General features: G+C 34.6%; 1 protein-coding gene across 1 annotated transcript in view; it reads left to right on the top strand.

The window, feature by feature from the left end:
- The first annotated feature begins 17,514 nt into the window (after window positions 1–17,514).
- The window catches only part of LOC126882826 (alpha-tocopherol transfer protein-like), an 81,805-nt gene continuing 78,851 nt past the window's right edge, over window positions 17,515–20,468 (top strand). The window contains exon 1 of the mRNA XM_050647920.1: window positions 17,515–17,680. The gene's annotated coding sequence lies outside the window, so the exon portion shown is untranslated. The remainder of the gene's footprint in view (window positions 17,681–20,468) is intronic.

The raw sequence follows: 20,468 nt of genomic DNA, 5'->3' as shown, positions 1-20,468 counted from the left end.
TATTGAGCAATATTTAGTGTATTCATGTACAAGAAAAAAAAGTTATAATGAGAATTTAAAAAATAATCGTAAAAATGTAAAAAAAAATATTTTTTTATATTAGGTATTATATAATATATAATATATAATATATAATATATAATATATAATATATAATATATAATATATAATATATAATATATAATATATAATATATAATATATAATATATAATATATAATATATACTATATAATATATAATATATAATATATTATATAATAATATTATTTAATTTTAATATTATAAAAAATCGTTAAAAGTATAAAACCTATAATCTCTTTAAAAAATGTCGTACAACGTTATACAGTAGACCATTTTAAAGGTAATTGATTTCTATTCCTATTACGTGTACCATTGTTCCTAAAGTTACGTAGAAAAAAGTTACAGAACAATATTTGCAAAATAACAAGGAAAATTGCCCAAAATTGCTGTGAATGGCGAACTTTGAAAAATCATATTTCGAAAACTGTAAATGCTAATTACCTCTATTAAACAAAATTTTAAAGAAGAAATATGTAGGTTTTTTTTCTGTAAACCAATGTCTATACCTATATCCTCGTGGACAAAAGTTATGGGGCAAAAAACAAAATTTATTTCTTTTGGGTTTCTTTGTGCTTTTTCTTTTGAATATATTTTTGTAAAAAAAAGTATCATTGAGTTTAAAAAGTGATATTTAGATAGGAAATTTAACCAGGAACAATTTTTATGTAGATATGTTTGTACCAAAAGTGCATAGAACTCACCCTAATGTAACCTGCGCCCAGGGACTAATTCACCCATTTCTCAAAAACGCACCCATTTAAATGGTAGCACTCAGCGGCTTTTTCATATGTAGATATCCATTGACCATATGAAATAATAAAACCCCGTTAACGTTGTAGTTCCTTTTAGCTATATTATTTTGAATATAATCAATAGCCTACAACTACAGGAAAGCTTTTTCTTCGTGGATTTTTAATATTAAATACTTATTAAACAATATACAAAAATGTTGCGAATTGTGTATCTATAAAATATTCCCTTTTACCATCCTTTACCATCTTTTAAAATTGGAGATACGTAGTACTCGCATTAGTCATATTTAGAGAGATAGTTTTTTGTCTCGTGTAAAATTTGGAGTTACGCAGTTTATAGATTAAGTCGACGCGGCGACGTTATGTTGGAAGTCTTGGCTGAAGATGATATTCGGGAACCGATTGATTTCGATGATGAAGAAGAAGACTTGAATGAAGTTTTTGGAGTTGAAGTCGACAATTTTTGATGCTGCGCAGCATGAAATTTCTGAATTAGAAGATAATAATATACCTGAAATTTCTACTCCCATATTTATTGGCAAAGACAACACACTACGGGCCAAATATTCTAACCCAGGCACGGTGGATAGAACTAGGACAAAGAACTTAATAAAGTAATAAAACATCTGCCTGGTGTAAAAATGTTATTAAGGGATTTGCAAACGGAGTTAGAAATTTGTTACTACTTTTTTTCTGATACCATGTTGAATAGAATTGTCGAGTGCACAAATAAACACATTCAAGTAAACCAGGAACATTATCAACGAGAAAGAGATTCCAAAAACATAGATTTAATAGAAATCAAGGCATTGATTGGCAGGGCAGCGCCGTCCATAAGGGCGAAGAGGGGCGGTGCCCCAGGCGCCGTATTAAAAAGGCGCCGGCAGGTGCCGAAATTTTCTTTTTGACCATACCAAAATTATTAGAAACAATTAATAAAAGCAAGTACATTGACTAAGGACAAGAAGGATATTACCCACTGGTAAAATCAAACCAGAAATATTAGCAATATTTTATTATAAAATTGTAAACTTACCAATCGTATTAGGTAAATAAAAATAGCAGCTAGTATTACTTTGATCCCGTAAGTGAACGAAACCTTATTTATCTCAACGCAACTGAACTATATGTTTACTATATATGAACTATTATACTGCCTGAACTATATATCTGAACTATATTGTTTGTTCCGTGACAGTGTAATCCTTGTTTTTTGTAAATAACGAAGAAGTGAAGTCAAGCACTTCAAGAATAATGAAAGGAAAAGCAGTTGGAAAAGATGATATTTCTAGGGAAGTGTGCAGAGCGTTACCAGGGACAAGAACAAGGTGGCTGACAGGTTTATTTAATATAATTATGGACTTTGGACAAATGCCAGACGAATGGAGAAGCAGTATATTAGTACCTGTTTACAAAAACATGGGAGATACAACAATGTACAAGCTACAGAGCCATAAAACTACTTAGTCACACCCAGGGGCGTGCAGTCCATGGAAGCAAGGGAAGCATTGCTTCCCTTGGTTTCCGTAGTAATGCCGTACCAACTGAGTAACTGAGATAATTAAAAAAAAAATTAACAAACACATAATAAGCATGATTTTAAGTTGCATACGAGAATATTTAATTATGTAGTACAAGCAGCAAGTACCTACCTAATAAGAAAAGACAAACGTATTTTACTCTATTTTTGTCATAGAGTAAATAACAAAGCAATGAAATAGGTACTCATCAGGTACTCATACTCTCATACTCGTATAAGCAGCGCTGCATGCTGCATCCTTCCGTACTTGGACCATGATCGTATTTCTACGGTGGTATTCGGAGTTATGTCGGCATAATAATCTGATTTTCAAGTTGCTTCTCTCCAGCGACTCCAGCCTATGTAAAAATCATCGGGGTTACACGGTGAGCTGTGAGTTCAAATTTCGGGCATATCTTTAGCTTATAAGCAGTTTTGTCAATTGCATACGAAGATGTTTTTGGTGAATTTAAATGGGATTTACCAGCGTTTGACGATGACTGGCTTCGTTGACTGATTTTTTGAAAGTATGAAGATGGATTTTATTGAATTATTTATATAAATAAATACACATAGAATTATTTATATTATAAATACTAAATATTATTTATATAAATATATTAAAAAATATGTATTAGTGTTTTGGAAAATGGTGAAAATGTGAAAAGTGGGATACAGAAACCATAAATAGCTCGAGAGGATTTTTGGACAGTTTAAAAGATTATTTGATTTTACTTTTTAACTTAGCTTTTTTCAGAAATATTTCCATTCTCAGATAATTTATTTAATGTATTGCAATGCAAGATAAACTAGATTGGTTTCTGTGTAAAAAAATTAGCGTATTTAAAGATATTTTTAACAAAGAGAGAGATGACTTTGAAAAATGCTCGAATAATATGATGGCAAGAAGTTTTGAGCCCAAAAGGAAACGAATAGATACGCACTGATAATGTTGGAGATATCGAATCGTGCTACCGCTGACTATACTATTTACCAGATTTTAGATCAAATATGTCAACGAATGGAAAATAGGTTTTAAGAATTTTGATAACCAAGACTTTCTTCAGCTGTGCAATTTTAATACATTAAAAAAAACACATTTTCCTGAAAATCAAACAAAATCTTTGATGCGTCTTTATGGACAATATTTTGACTTGATTTCATTACGTTCAGAACTAACAGCTTTATATGAGACTGAGGATATTGAGTATTGACACAAAAAATATTGCTAGTGAGTTACTAATATTTTTTTCCACCTACCTCTACCGAAAGTATACATTTCCTGACCTGATTGTAGGGAGGAAAGTCGTACCTACTTTTCGTTCCTAGGGTGGCAAAGTAGTTTTACTACCTAGGGAGTATACCTAGTAGTATGTATACCTTTTATAAAGGATTTTACTTGTTTTATTTTTCAATTAAATATAATCTGGTTAAAGAAATGTCACAATATCCACGTTTGTACAAGGAAGTTATAGGCAAGTTTTCGAAAAATTGTAGAAGAATTGAATTACATTATAAATAGGTGTTTTTACAATTTTTTTATAAATTGCTTCCCCTGTTTCAAATTTCACCGCACGCCCCTGGTCACACCATGAAAATATGGGGGAAAGTAATTGATAGACGGATACGTGCAGAAACCGAAATATGCGATAATCAATTTGAGTTTATGCAGGGCAGATCAACAACAGATGTAATTTTCATTATAAGACAGCTGATTGATAAATACAGGAATAAAGAAACTTACATATAATATGATGGTAAATCTTCAGAAAGCATATGATGATAGAATTCCTCGAAAGATTCTGTGGTGGGCACTCAATAACAAAGGAGTTCCGGATGAATATGTAAATATTGTAATGCATATGTATGAGGGAGCAACAACTAGTGTTAGGGCAGGTGTGGAAGAGACTGATAAATTTCATGTGAAAGTAGAATTGCACGTGTACCAAGACTCAGTGCTTAGTCGTTATTTATTCTTATTAGTTTTGGACCAGATAACGGCGAAACTACAGGGTAGCATTCCATGGTGCCTAATGTATGATGATGATGTAGTGTTAATAGGAAATAGTGAAAGAGACCTAGGACAAAAACTGGAACAGTGGAGACAAGCTCTTGAGGAAAAGCGTTTAAAACTTTTTCAAAAGTAATTGTTTTAAAGCTTTAACTACCTACGATCGGCTTTACACAGTAATGAAGAAATATATGGAGATGCATGTAGTGGAATTAGAGTTGAATGGATGATGGATGAAGTGGAATGAAACGAGTGGTTTGTTGCGTGACAGAAAAATTCCAGTGAACCTGAAGGAAAAAATTCAATAAAACACCTGTAAAGCCAGCTATAATCTACGGAAGTGAATGTTGGACAGTTAAAAAGAAAGAAGAATAACCAATGCATGTGACATAAATGATAATGCTTAGATGGATGACTGGAGTGACAAAGAAGGATGATATTGGGAATGAGTATATTAGGGGAAGTCTAGGGTTGACACCAATAGATGCCAAAAATGAGAGAGCATAGGTTAAGATGATTTGGTGATGTTCAACGTCGCGACGTCAGTCACCCAATACGAAGAATTCTTGAACTGCAGGTACCTGGAAGGAGTAAGAGAGGAACACAAAAGAAGACCTGGGCTGAGAGGCTTAGGCAGGACATGTCGGTAAAGGGGATTAATATCGATATAATCCAAGACAGAAACTTATGGAGAAATGCAAATAGTGAAGCTGACACTGCATAGAGATAAAGGCAAAGAGAATGATGATGAAACAAATAGTTTGTAGGTTTTCGCTTTGTGTATGACTGACGCGACATCACCTGGCGCCTTCATCTGGCATTTTTGGATCTCACAATTTGACGTTAAGCATATAATAAAGAGATAACAGCTATGTACTATTTTTGACAACAATTTTTGTACAAACAATGACAATGACATTACAAAGATAGCTTCAATATTGTCATATTTCGCCAGTACTCACGTTGGCATTGTTTGAAGGTGCCCCCACCATAGTCAAGCACGGAGCGAATACGGTATACTGATTCACTAAGTTGCAAAAAACTACTTACAAATGGAGGAGGAAAGGGGCGCCTAAAATTTCTTGCCCGGGGCGCTTGAAAGCCTTAACGCGGCCCTGTTGATTGGGTTATTATATCTAGCAGGAGCTCTCAAATCTAGCCGATTAAAGTGTGAGGAAATATGGGACAAAAAAAAACAGACGTTTTGTACGTGCCCCTCAGTCCGCACGCGACCAATCAGGTATGTCTAGACGCGAGCACCGAAAGGTTAAATACGCAACTTACGTTATAATCAGAAATAAAAAAAAATAGAAATTTTCGATTTTTTGAACATTTTTTGACATTTGTTTTGTTAAGAAAACAGTTTGAACTTTGAGAGATGTAATGACATGTAAAAGTGCATAAAATGACCTGATTTCAATTATCTATTTAGTAGCTCCCTAAGTGATCAGTTGACTATTAGTAGTTGTCAAAAGTGTAATTAATAACATATATTACGTCAAAATGGGTTGGCACAGCTAATACTCGCATAAAAAATATACACATATTTCCTGTTGATCCGCTGATTACAGACTTGAACCAATTAATGTTCACCGTTTCAACAGAATAACAATAACATATATGATGTATCGTTTCAAATAAAAAATACACCTACTTTCGCAAAACGTAAAGTTATATGAAGTAATCTGCGATTATCGAAAAATATACCAGGATGGTATATGTACATGTACATTCACAGAAAGAAAAGCAACAGACCATCGTAAGGTGTGGCTACTAGTCCTCTGGTAGGTTTTGTAAGTTTCGAGACTATTTGATTGAGGCAATGACAATTACATATCAAAAATATGGCTTTTCAACAAATAAAAGTTAATTGACTAAATAAGGTTATTATATTTAATGAATAATAGTTTAGTACGCAGGTCAAAAGACTCCTCCTTGGTGGATATTGTTGGCTTGCTGTCTCCATTCGATACGATTCTTCTTCTTAACGTGCCCTATCAAGTCCCCTTGACGCTGCCGATTAACATGGCGAAACTATCTCTGTCTCGAGTTATTCTAAATAGTTGTTCTGCTTTCTTTATTCCTGTCCACTCTCGGATATTCTTCAACAAGAGGCCTGCTTTTTACCAATTCCTCTGCGTCCTTCGATTTTACCCATCATAATAAGTTGAAGAATATTATACCGGTGTCTCCTTACTACGTGTCCAAAATAGGCCATCTTTCTATATTTGATGTTATCAAGCAGCTCGCGAGCAGTATTTGCTCTCTTAAGAACTGCCACATTTGTCATCATACCCGTCCATGGTATTTTCAGTGTACGTCTATGCAGCCACATTTCAAAGGCCTCCAAACGATTAATGGTGGATATTTTTAATGTCCATAACTCGACACGATACAAGAGGACTGACCAAATGTAACATTTAATTATGCGCTTTCGAAGTTGAAGTTGCAAGTTATCATTACAGAAGAATGATCTCATTTCTAAAAATGTCGTGCGGGCATATCTCGGTTCTACATTTTATCTCTTTATCTGGATCTAGTTGTTCAGTAATATGGCAACCAAGTTATTTAAAACTGGGTACTCTTTGAATTATATGACCATCAACATATTATAACATATTATATATTATAACCGTGAATCTTGATGGGCCAAACGGCTAAATACCATGTATTTTGTTTTTGAACAGTATATGTTTAGGCCAAACTCTCTTCCCACTGTGTCAATGACATTTAAAAGGTGTTGTAATCCATTTATATCATCACTTAAAATAACTGTATCGTCTGCATATCTGATTGTATTTATCAGAATTCCATTAACTTTCACACCCCATTCCAAATTATGCAGCGCTCCCTATATATTCTATCTGAATATAAGTTGAATAACATTGGGGACAGTATACAACCCTGTCTGACACCTCTTTGTATTTTGCATATTTCTGTTGATTTTCCATTTATGCAAGCTGTCGCTGTTTGACGCCAGTATAATGTTTCTATGACTCGTACATCTTTATCTTCTTAATAATCGATAGGATTATTAAGGATTTTACCATCAGAGTCTTCGTTTGGTCTGTCCATCGTTTTGAAGCTCTTTCTCCCAGTCTTTGGCCGACCCTTCTACCCATATTTCTACTACGAATATTTACTTAGTGGTTGATTGACAGATTGGTTTTGTGTTCTGTCCAGGACATGCGTATAATTGTTCTGTGGACCCACATTTATCTTATGTACTTTATGTACTTCTATTGATTTTCTTGAGAGTCGATGTTTTAGATGCTTATGGAGCAATAGGAAAAATAAGGGCATTTCCAATAAAACTTGAGCTTAATATTTCTTGTAGCTGATTGGTCTTTTGATATTTTAATTGATCTATAGGTATCCATATCCAAACCAACTCGCCAACATACTCCAGTCAAGCGTGTAGACATGGCTCTGTCTGTTTTTTTAATGTGCCTCCAGTAAGTTGTCACTCTATCGTTTTCGTAGTCTTCCCATTGATCGTCTTCCTATCAAAGAACCCTCTGTCGCCGTCCTTACTACTCTATTTGTTGTCATTTGGCTTATATAGTCATTCCATTCTACTATTCTGTTTTTTACACATTTATTAATATTGTCCACCTTGCACCTTTGTCTTATATCTGCACTTCTAGCCTTTTCCTTAGTGTCTTATCATTTACTATCGATTTTTCGGAAGGGTTTTTAATCTCTGCTGTTTCTTTTTTGTCTTTCAACCTTTTTGTCCATTCGGTATCAGGTCGTGTTTCTGCCGCGTATGTCATTTTTGGTCTGATGACTGTTTTGTAAATTTTGCCTTTCATCCTTTTCCCGATATTTGTATTTCTCCATATTATTTCATTCAAGCAACCTGCGGCTTTGTTGGCTTTATTCACTTGATCTTCCACTTCTGTTTCGAGCTTTCCATAGCTAGATAGTGTGATGCCTAGATATTAAAACTTCATGATTTGTTCTATTATCTTACCCTCCAGCTCTAATTTATATCTTAGTAGATTCGCTGTTATAACCATCTTCTTCTTCATGTACCATATCCTTTCAGAACGTTGGTTACCATCATAGCTATCTTAATTCTATTCACTGCCACCCTAAATATCATGCTTGTATCAACACCATACCAATCTCGCAAGTTCTTCAACCATGAGGTTCTTCTTCGCCCTGGACTGCGTTTGCCTGCTATTTTTCCTTGCATGATATTTTGTAGCAACCTATATTTGGGACCTCTCATTACATGTTCGAAATACTCCAGCTTTCTCTGCTTGATGCTTTTTATGGTCTCAGTAATCTTGCTGAGACGTTCTAGTATTGTGGAGTTTCGAGTCTTCTCCACCCAGGAAACTTTTAAAATTCTTCTATAGCACCATATTTCGAAATCCTCAAGGCGATTTAGATCGATTTTATTTACAGTCCAGGACTCGACACCATAAAGTAAGACCGAGAACACGTAGCAGCGAAGTAGGAGGATACTTAATGCCAATTTTAGGTCTATGTTACATAACACCTTGGACATCCTTCTAAAAGCGGCTCTAGCCTGCTCTATTCTAGATCTGATTTCGCCGTGACTTTCTGCGTTACAATTTAATTGCTGTCCAAGGTAATAGCTATTTGTATAACAAGGGAGGAAAGTGCTACTTTTCCTCCCGCGAATGAAGTTTACTGCCAGACGCGTAGCGCAGGGCTGTAATCATTCAAGGGAGGAAAAGGCACTTTACTCCCATGTTATACATATGGTTTTTCCACCTTCCTCAAATTAAAAACAAGTCATTTTTTCATTTTTACTTTATTTATGTAAATAATCAACAAAATTTATTAAACTTGAAACTAACAAGTAGGTAAAATTTAACTGTCAACTGTCAAATATAAGTCAAAATAATAATGCAAACATTGTTAAATCAAAATAACAATTTACTGTTTTTGACCATTCTGCAAAATTCAGGGTGTTTTATAAATAAACGTTAAAATGTATAGATACTTACGTAATAGAAAATAGATATTGTACAGGGCGTCAATAAGTTATATTTCATGAATGAAATGCATTGAAGTCACTTTTACTTTTCCTCCCTAGGGAGGAAAAGTACAACTTTGGTCCCTACAATTATGCCCGGAAAAGTATAATTTCGGTAGAGGTAGGTGGAAAACAATTTTATCAACTTGCTCAAGTTTGGTATGATTTACATATTATATAGACGGTTTTATATGCTGTTATTTACTTATTACGAGTATTTTGGTTTATCGTATGTTCAGATCCAGACCTGCCTCCCTACAACTCTCAACGACACTATCAAGTAGTGTTTGCAGATCTTCTTGACTAGAAGCTAGGAGTACTGTATCGTCCGCATATCGCAAATTATTGATGACTTCACCGTTCACAAGTATTCCTTCTTGTTTTTCACAAAGTGCTTTTCTGAAAATTCTTTCGGAGTAAACGTTGAAAAGCAGGGGTAACAAGAGGCGTCCCTTGCGGACTCCTTTTTTAATATTAAGAGCCTGTGATTCCACACCATATATTAAAATTGATGTTGTTTGGTTCCAATATAAATTTGCAATTATTGGAACATCCCTGCCATCCAAGCCAATGTCTTTTAGAGCTTCGATCAATATAGAGTGCTTAACACAATCAATTGCCTTTTGGAAGTCAATAAAACAACAATATATGTCTACAGATATATCTCGACATCTTTGAGCAAGTACGTTCATTCCAAACAGTGCCTCTCTCGTTCCAAACCCGTTACGGAAACCAAACTGTGTGTCATCCAGGTATTCTTCGCATTTAGTGTAGATACAACCATGTATTACCTTCAGAAAAATTTTCAATAAGTGGTTTAACAAACTGATGGATCTATAATCAGCACAGGTTTTTTGCTGTTGTCTTCTTAGGTAGATCTATAAACAGTGAATTAGACCAACCATTAGGTAGTTGTCCGCTGGTATAAATGGTATTATAAAACTAAGTTATAGTCTCTAAAACATTGCTATCATTCTATAAGCTTATATATTTAAGTTGGAATTTCATCAGGACCAGTCACTCTGTCATATTTTGATGATTGTATTGCTTTTATAACCTCACAGCGTGTTATTAGGGTCCGTCGCAGTTAGTAATATCGTGAGGTGAACTACTCCTATCGTTATAACCACGCATTTGATATTTTTTGGGGAATATAACATGTTAAATTTTCTAGCGGTTATATTGAATTTGGTACAGCATAGGTAAGTTGTAAATCATTTTCACTGTGAGGGATTAGAGAATGCTCCAATAACGGACTTAACATAAATGCAACAAAGACAAAGTTACTTGTGGTTAGTAAACAAGGCGTCGGCCCTATGCATCTAATTGTCAATGATGAATCAATAACAAAAATTAACCATTTTAAATACCTAGGGTGTTGGATAAACGAGACACTAAATCCGGATGAAGAAATTAAAACTCGTATAGAAATTGCAAGAGGAGCATTTATGAAACTTAGATCTATTCTGAGCAACTCTCAGCTGAACTTACAACTAAGAATCAAGTTCCTAAAATGTTATGTGTATCCTGTATTACTATATGGATGTGAAACCTGGATCATGAAGGTTAACATGATGAACAAATTAGAAGCCTTTGAGATGTGGTCGTATCGTAGAATGCTCAGAATATCTTGGGTTCAACGCATTTCAAACAGAGAAGTCTTAAACAGAGTACGTCAAGGCGAAGATGACTTAATGAAAATGATAAAAAAGAGAAAACTTGAATATCTGGGGCATCTAATGAGAGGTAGCAGATACAGGATGCTGCAGTTAATACTCAATGGAAAGATCGACGGAAAAAGGGGAATTGGTCAACAGAAATATTCATGGCTCCGAAACCTTCGTCAATGGACTGGCTTATCAGCAGATCAATTGTTACATGCCGCACAAGATCGAGAACGATATCGGCAAATTGTTATGGAAGCTACCCACGCCTAAAAATTTGGGCACGGTACTTAAAGAAGAAGAAGTGAAGGATTAGTATTACGTCGTCTGCATAGCAGATGAATAGTTCAAGTTGTTTTTCTCTTATTTTATATCCTTTTTCAGCTCTTACGTTTTTTATTATTTCATCCATGATCAGGTTGAAGAATAAAGGACTTAGGAAATATATCTTATCTATCTATCTATCTATCTGGCTCTTATCCCATTGGCAGCTTCAATTGGGTCAGTTAGCTCTTCTTCTACCTTTACTTTTATTGTGTTGTTCTGGTAGATATCCTATTGTTTTTCATGAATGATGAAACTACTGGTTGGCTCTCAATATCCGGCAGCTCCAATAGCCCCAGCCCAGGTGTCGCATGTCGGTTGAAACAAAGTTTACGTTAAAGTAAATAGTGCGAGGAAAAGATCAGGCTTACATAAATAGCAATAAACGCATATTACTTCAGACAACGTGGGAACTCTTATATCGAGACAGAAGATCATGTAACTGGAGGAAATGCTAAAAACAATAAAATAGAACATCCTCGGCCTCAGCGAAATAAGACGAAGAGGTGACTTTATAATATTCTTTATTGTACAAAAGGCGTATCACATCTTTAACTCTTACTTTGTCAAATGCCTTTTTCAAGGCGATCAAAGATATGAATGCGAGTCTATTGTATTTTAATAATTTTCTGTAATCTGTTTTCGAAGAAAATTGCATCTGTATGCAAACTTTCTGTACGGAAACAATGTTGCTCATCTGCTGAGTTTATAAAGTCATAAAGGATTATTTGAATATGTCGAACAAATTTTTTTGATATTATGTATGTAGTTAGTTCCTTTTTGTGCATTCGTTATTTTTAAACAGACTTTAAGTGTACGTTTTCTGAAATTAATATAGGTTAAGTCTCTGTATTTTGTTGTGCCTTAATTAGTTGTTTATTCACACTGTCACTAATTATTTTTTTCTGCGTCTCGTCGTTTATCATTTTCGTGATCGATTTTCTTAGGATTTTTTTAGACGGACTTGTGTTTATGCCACTACGGGTTTATGATCTGACTCCATGTCTGAGCCAGGGTAAATATGTACACTGCGAATACTGTTTCTGTACATTTTTGTTACGAGGATTATAGTTAATAGGATTTCTAATTGGGCGATCTTGTGTGAAATATCTATGTATATTCGTGTTAGAGGAATTTTGTACCATGCTTTAGACCAGGGGGTAGGCAACATGCGGCCCTTTGAAACTTTTTGCGCGGCCCGTCAATGCACTAATGTAATTTTAGGAAAAATCAACAAAATTATGAAAAATAATAAATTAAAGACAGAAAGACAACATACACTTAAGGACAACAGTTGCAGGGACCGAAATTCACTAAAATATAAGGAACTTAATAAGGCAATAGAAAAGGATAAGACAAGACATCAGGGACTAAAATACCGAAGAAAGCGAAAATATTACAGGAAAAATCAAGAGTATGAAAGTGTTAAAAACTCTAAATAGGAAAGACCGACAACAAATACACCTTATAACAGATATAAATTGAATCACTATAAATGACTAAAATAATTTAATAAATATTATTGAAAATTCCACACCTGTAATTTTGAACCAATCAAAATACGTTATTTTGACAGATCACCATGGCAACGGAGGTATTTTATCGGAAATTTTTTGCTCGTGGGGTACCCAACAGCGAATTATAGTGGAAATTTTTTGACGTTTACAATAACAGAACATTTTTGACAGACTGGTTTTTATTTGTTTACATAATTTAGTTTTGATTCATTTTCTATCACTTGTAGTTACTCAAAACTTATGTAAAATTGAAGAATATACTATTTTCTATCTTGAAATGGTATTCCCATGCAACTACAATGAGTAGAAATTACGAATTTGAAAGCCTAAATATATGCTGACAAAGCTATGGCGCGCTATTAATCTGTTCATGCAGCTTTGGATTTTCAAATGCAAATTTGGTGTGGAATTTTCTTACCGAATACCACGCGAAGTCAAATTAATATCCGGAAATTTTTTTTTGATCATGAATATTTTTAGAAAATTTCCCTCGTCTGCGACTCGGGAAATTTTCAAAATATTCATGATCTCAAAAAAATTTCCGGAAATAATTTGACCTCTAGTGGTATTACTAATGAAAATTCCACACCTGTAATTTTGAACCAATCAAAATACGTTATTTTGACAGATCACCATGGCAACGGAGGTATTTTATCGGAAATTTTTTGCTCGTGGGGTACCCAACAGCGAATTATAGTGGAAATTTTTTGACGTTTAAAATAACAGAACATTTTTGACAGACTGGTTTTTATTTGTTTACATAATTTAGTTTTGATTCATTTTCTATCACTTGTAGTTACTCAAAACTTATGTAAAATTGAAGAATATACTATTTTCTATCTTAAAATGGTATTCCCATGCAACTACAATGAGTAGAAATTACGAATTTGAAAGCCTAAATAATTGCTGACAAAGCTATGGCGCGCTATTAATCTGTTCATGCAGCTTTGGATTTTCAAATGCAAATTTGGTGTGGAATTTTCTTACCGAATACCACGCGAAGTCAAATTAATATCCGGAAATTTTTTTTTGATCATGAATATTTTTAGAAAATTTCCGAAAATAATTTGACCTCTAGTGGTATTACTAGTGAATATTACTATTTATACAGAATTATAATCGTTCAACATAGAAAAACCAGAAAACCGCGGTATGGAAATATTAAATGTAAAATCTGAACTACCAAAACTTAAACGAGGACGTTATAAATGCCTTAAAGTAGATGAAAGATGAATATAGATTAAGATCAACACAGAGGTCCATCGAACAAGCTATGTTAGGACTAAGCTGAAAGGACATAAAGAAAATAAGGACGTGTGACGTAGGACGAAGGTGGAAGATGTAATTGGAAAAATTGCGCAAATAAAATGGAACTGGCCATGACAAATCAATGAAATGTGGACGCGAAACCATATACATTGGAGACCATAGGAGCACGGTCATACTAAAAAAAAACACAAAAACGATGGCTAGACGACGTAAAAGCAAAAATGGGTAGATACTGGCACTAAATAGCACAAAACAGAGAGAAGTGAAGAACTCATGGGGAGACCGTTCTTCTTCTTCTTAACTCAGGCGAGACTCGTTAATCTCTGGCACTTGGTCATAAGACCTTTGTACCAAACCCTGTTCTACTCCTTAAACTTTAATAAGTCCTGTGGCCTCAACGAAGGCCAACAGTTTTCTTATTGGTAGTTTTAAGATCTCTTCTGGTTCAAACCTCATTTGACCAGTGAAGTTCTGCGTTACATCACCTAGCACACTGCAATAGCATAGTATGTGTATGGCAGTTTCTTCTTCCATTTCGCACTTTCTGCACCATGGTTCATTCACCTTACCTAGTTTGTATAGGTGATTTCTTAAACGACAATGTCCAGTCACCATTTCAGTGACCGTTTTCATCTCTCTTTTATTGAGGTTCATCAAACTGTTCGAGAGTTTTTTATCAATATTCTTGATTATTTTTTTAGTCTGGATTTGCCCTTGAGTGGTTCTCCATTTATTTTGATGATTCTTTATCAGCCATTTCTGAACCTCGTTTTTCATAGCATCTTTAGTGATGCCACAGAAAAGTTCTGGGCCTTCAAAAGTTTTTCTCGAGCTTTGTTTCGCTAACAGGGGAGACCGTGGTCCAGGGATGGATGCAAACAGACTGAAGAAGAAGACTATTTAAGCTACATTTGAATATGCGGCCCGCATAAAAATTTTTATTTTGAACATGGCCCGCCATCTGAAAAAGGTTGCCGACCCATGCTTTAGACTAAAATTTTATTTTCTCTTCTTCGCAGCGTTGTATCATTTTTTTGATGCAACGCTGGTATCATTTGGGTATCATTTTTTTTATTATTTCTCCCAGCTCATATTCATCACCAGTGGGATAAGTTAGAAAGTGTTACGAAGTTGAGTTCGGGGAAAGCTGTTCTGGGATCTAGCATAATACCAGGGGCGGCTTTACCTATTGTGCAGGGTGTGCGGTGCACACGGGCGCCGGGATGTTGGGGGCGCCGAGCGCCAAAGAGCGGGCCCTTTACTTTGGTTTTCAACATAAAATATGCTTTAAAACGATTAATGAAAAATTACGCTGGATGCTACTACACCTTTGGATGTTTTAAATTAATTGTATACAAACAAATTACTTTCAGTGTTCCCAAATTTGTTCACTGCTCTTAGAATTTACCCCACACTGCCAGTAGCGCACAGTGAAAGATCATTTTCTAAATTAAAAATAATTAAAAATAAATGATCTAAGGTCAACACTGTCGCAAAGTCGATTGACAAATTTATCAATCATAGTAAGTATTGGACATAAAATAAAAATTGAAGTCTTCTTCTTCTTCTTACTTTTGTATAGACATAACTCTGTCTGTTTTTTCAATGTGCCTCTCATCTCCGCTGTTTCGAGCAATCTTTTTGTCCTCTCTGTGTCGGGTCGTGTTTCTGCCGCGTATGTCATTATTGGTCTGATGACTGTTTTGTAAATTCTGCCTTTCATTTCTTTTCCGATATTTTTATTTCTCCATATTGTGTCATTCAGGCAACCTGCGGCTCTGTTTGCTCTATTCACTTGAACTTCCACTTCTGTTTCGAGCCTTCCGTAGCTAGATAGTGTGATGCCTAGGTATTTAAACTCCATCATTTGCTCTATTATCTGACCTTCCAGCTCCAATTTACATCTTATTGGATCTACTGTTATAACCATGCATTTTGTCTTTTTTGAGGAAATTAACATGTTAAATTTTCTGGCGATTATGTTGAATTGGTGCAGCATACGTTGTAAATCATCTTCACTTTGAGAGATTAGTATTGCATCGTCCGCATAGCAGATTATTTTAAGTTGTTTTTCTCCCATTTGGTATCCTTTTTAGTTCTTACTTTTTTTATTATTTCGTCCATGATCAGGTTGAACAATAAAGGACTCAAGGAATCCCCCTGTCTTATCCCATTGCCGGCTTCAATTTGGTCAGTTAGTTCATCTTTCACTTTTACTTTTATTGTGTTGTTCTGGTAGATGTTTTCTATCGTTTTAATTATTCCCAGAGGTATTTCTCTCGAGTATAACAAGTGGATAACGTCCTTTAATGTGACCCTGTCAAATGCTTTCTTAAGGTCCACGAAACATAAATATGCCGGTTTGTTGTATTCCAACGATTTCTCTTGAACTTGCCTCATTATAAATATAGCGTCAGTGCATGACCTTCCCGACCTAAAACCTTGTTGTTTTCTGCTAATGTTATAATTTCATTCAATTTGTTTGTTATTACTTTTGATGTGAATTGAATTGAAATTTTGTTGAAAATTGAAGTAAGTGATATTATTCAAGATTTTGCTAATGCAAAAGCACGAAAAGTAACTTTTTTATAATTATATGTTGTAATAATATGTGCGTCGTGTAATAATTCGTTAATAAATTATTATTTTTTTAAATAATCAAACCTGTCAAATTTCCTCAACCAATTTTTAACCTTACCTAATAGATAAAAAAGTTAATTTTTAATGAAATCTTTTTAACAGATTTGGCTACGTTATTCTGACGCCGTGAATACCTATTGGCTCCCGGCATCATTTAATATTGCAATATTTGCATCTGGATTTTGGTTTACATTATAAGCGTACCTAATACCCTCTAATAATCCATGTACTAGTACTAGGTAGGTACATACCTATTCGACTATTCCATTTTCACTGCGCGTCCACCAAAGGGCGCCAGGGCATCGGCTGCACACAGGCGCTACATGGGCTAGAGCCGCCTCTGCATAATACCAAGATTTTTGCTTCAATTTGTTATATTAAACTTCCGTTTTTTTTTGATAATACTAAGTTGATTCACTTAGACTGAATAGGTTTAAATTTTGCATGGTTGTTAGCCTATTATAAGTATTTCAGCAATGATTTAAATAAGATTGAATTTGTGTTGAATGTAATTAATTTATAATACCTATCTACACACTCATGTACTATTTTAATTTAATAATGTTTATTGTTTCAATGAAACAGTAGAAATATTTCATATACACGTATAATAAGCTTCACTTATTAGTAGACACCGCTTGCTAATGACTCAAACACGGGGAAAGCAAATCAGGCGATATTATTGGCCAAGTTAAACTTGTAAATTTTCTGATTGGTTCGAAAGAACTCGTAGTGCAGAACGTGGATTCCGTATAAGAGTACCACCGCGGCTTTCACTGCACGTTGTGGTGAAATAGTCCTCGCACAGAGTGAACTAAGAAGTCGAAAGTGGTTTAGTGCATTACGTGCTTGGATTTATTATAACTTTTCTTCAATTACCGATAATTGGTAAGTCTAAAAATATGTTTATTGAAATTTAATAGATGGTACTTTGTTTCAAATAATATAAATAATATTTTAATAATTTTGGGGAAATATATTCCTCATTTGTATATTCTGACATTGATAAAAATTTTCAAATTTATTATCTAATTATATGACGATTACAAATACTTTTATTGTATTACTTCAGGTGAAATATTTAACAGTTACTTACATGAAGATTAGGTATCCGTTTGCTTTGCTATCCCAGTCCTTTTTTTCTGAGGTTATCGTAGTTGTTCTTTTATCATATCTACTACCACTACATGTTGGTTTATAACGACGTTCTTCGCCATTTTCCGACTTCCAATCGCCACTTGGTTCGGTTGTTCCATAGGTCCTCTTCCATGTCTCTTTCTCTTAGCCCTTTTTTCCCGGTCTACCTCGTTTTCGGTTTCCTTCCGGTCCCCGTTTTAGTATTTCTTTTGATATTCGTTGTTCATTCATATCGTCGGTTTACTACCAAAACCAGATAAGTTATATTTTGTTAGTTTTGTGAAAATCAAGTTTAAAAGTTTAGGCCTACAGTAAAACAACTACATGAAAGGAGACATTTAATAACCGATAAAATAACATATTATATTGTGGTATTGTGAAGATAATTAACGCCAAAAATCAGAAAAAAAATTAGGAAATGTTAAAGAATTTAAAAAAATGCAAAAAAAATCTGTACTTAACCTATTTTGCCTGAACTGATTGGCGTAATTTGAAACTTGTCTTAAAGTAACTTTAACTTAAATGTCAACTTCAGGATCACTATCTTCAAGTGCTGGTTCAGGAATATTGTCTTGAACATCGTCGGAGGATGGTAAATTATAATAATATGAGTGAAATTCATCTGGAATCACACCCGATTTGCACAACTTCAATAAATCTTGTTTTTTTTTTGGAACTTATAGGTCGCATCTTCGTATACTTCGTCCTTTAGCGTTATTTCTTTCAAATTAGTTATTTTTGAACTTCTCCCAAAAAGGTTTTCCCTTTGTATTCTGAGGTATGATCATACCTATACTCAAGGATTCCCGGTTTAGCCTTTTGGTATCGAAAACACTTAATTTTTAACCAGTTTACCTTTTCGTTTTTCATGTCTCTCGTTGTATTTTTAATAAGCTTAGAAAGGCCTTCTAAGTCAAGAAAATCTTTACATTTGAGTTCCTGCAAAACAAACGATTTCTTTTTTTGATGATATTGTTTTGGCCATGCGAAATATTGTTAGCCAATCATGCATTGTATACACAGAACATACTTCTGGGCTCGTTCAATGGCACTGTGCACTGTGCATACTGTCCACTTCCATGTAGCTGTGTCCACATTCCAGAAACTTTTGCTCTATAATCATCAAGTTGGGATTTTTTTTTAACCAAATAGAGTAACAAAGCGCTAACATTTTGGTTCCTGTTTTGTCCACTGCAAATATCGGAAAACACTGATAATATAAGTAAAGAGGCAGGTGCCAATTTCTAAGCTACCCTTTTTCCCATGAAGCTCTGTCCAGCTATAACAAAACGCATTATTTGGCGGTGCTAGCTCATACACTGTCAAATTATAAGTGCAAATTTTTCGACTGTAGTACATTGGACTCACGTCGCTACTCGGTATTTGAAGCACACATTGCAAGTCAAATGCAGCACATACAAAATTGGACCCTTTCATAGCTTTCTTCAAGTATAACAGAATTCTTTTCAGGCACCGATATGCATACAAAGTACACTAATATTTAATGTTATGTTTACAATGTTTACAGAGCCCTCTGCGATGAAATAACATTGCAGCAAAAACAAGATAAGTGTCGTTTTAATTTAGTTTGGCGGTGCAAGCTGTCGTCAGATAATTCACGTAAAAAAAGTTAAATGACACTTATCTGGTTTTGCACGCTTGGGCATGCTAAAGTAACGATAACCCAATCTACAAAAACAAGATAATTGCACTTATCTGTTTTATACGCATAGTCATTCTATAAAAATCTACTACACTTCAACAGCAAAAATAAGTTAAATGGCAAATAACCGGTTTTTCTAGAAGAAATAATTTTCTTTTTGCATATGAAATTTGTACTTTTCGTTAAATGTGCACTTAACTTGTTTCATTTGTACAGTTTTGACCAAAATGAATAATTGCCAAAACAAGCCTATATAATTCACCTCTTTTCCATTGTCCGACACTTATATGTTTTATGCAGTACATTTATATACGGATTTTGATTACCAAAATGCACTTAACTCAAACATGGTAAAAGAATGCACTTATCTGGTTTTGGCAGTAAACCGACGCATTCTTTGTTGAAGTCCGAACCAGATAAGTTGTTTTGTTGATAAGTCATCCGTGATTGTTCGCTTGATTCCCATTATTTATCTAATGCGATCGTTGGCAATCCTTTCTCTTCTAGATCTTCCTGCTTCTTCTTCTTCTTGTGCCACTTCTATCGGAGATTGGAAATCATCAAGGCTATCCTGATCGCTGCTTATTCCTGCTGTTCCTTCAGTGTTCTTTCTTTCAGTGACCATACCTCACAACTATAGAATGATACTTTTCACTATAGTCTCATATATCCTCTTTTTATTTTCTTTGCTGATGGATTCTTCTTCTTATTTAAGTTCCATCTTCTATCGAAGGTTGGAAATCATCATGGCAATGCGGACCCTGTTGGCTGCCGCTCTAAATAGCTCTGCACTACTGCATTCGAACCATTTCCGTAAGTTCTTAAGCCAGGATGTTCTTCGTCTTCCCACATTTCGCTTTCCTCGGATTTTGCCTT

This window comes from Diabrotica virgifera, chromosome 3 (genome assembly GCF_917563875.1).
Source record: "Diabrotica virgifera virgifera chromosome 3, PGI_DIABVI_V3a".
Taxonomy (NCBI): domain Eukaryota; kingdom Metazoa; phylum Arthropoda; class Insecta; order Coleoptera; family Chrysomelidae; genus Diabrotica; species Diabrotica virgifera.
This window is presented reverse-complemented; position numbering and strand designations above follow the sequence as displayed.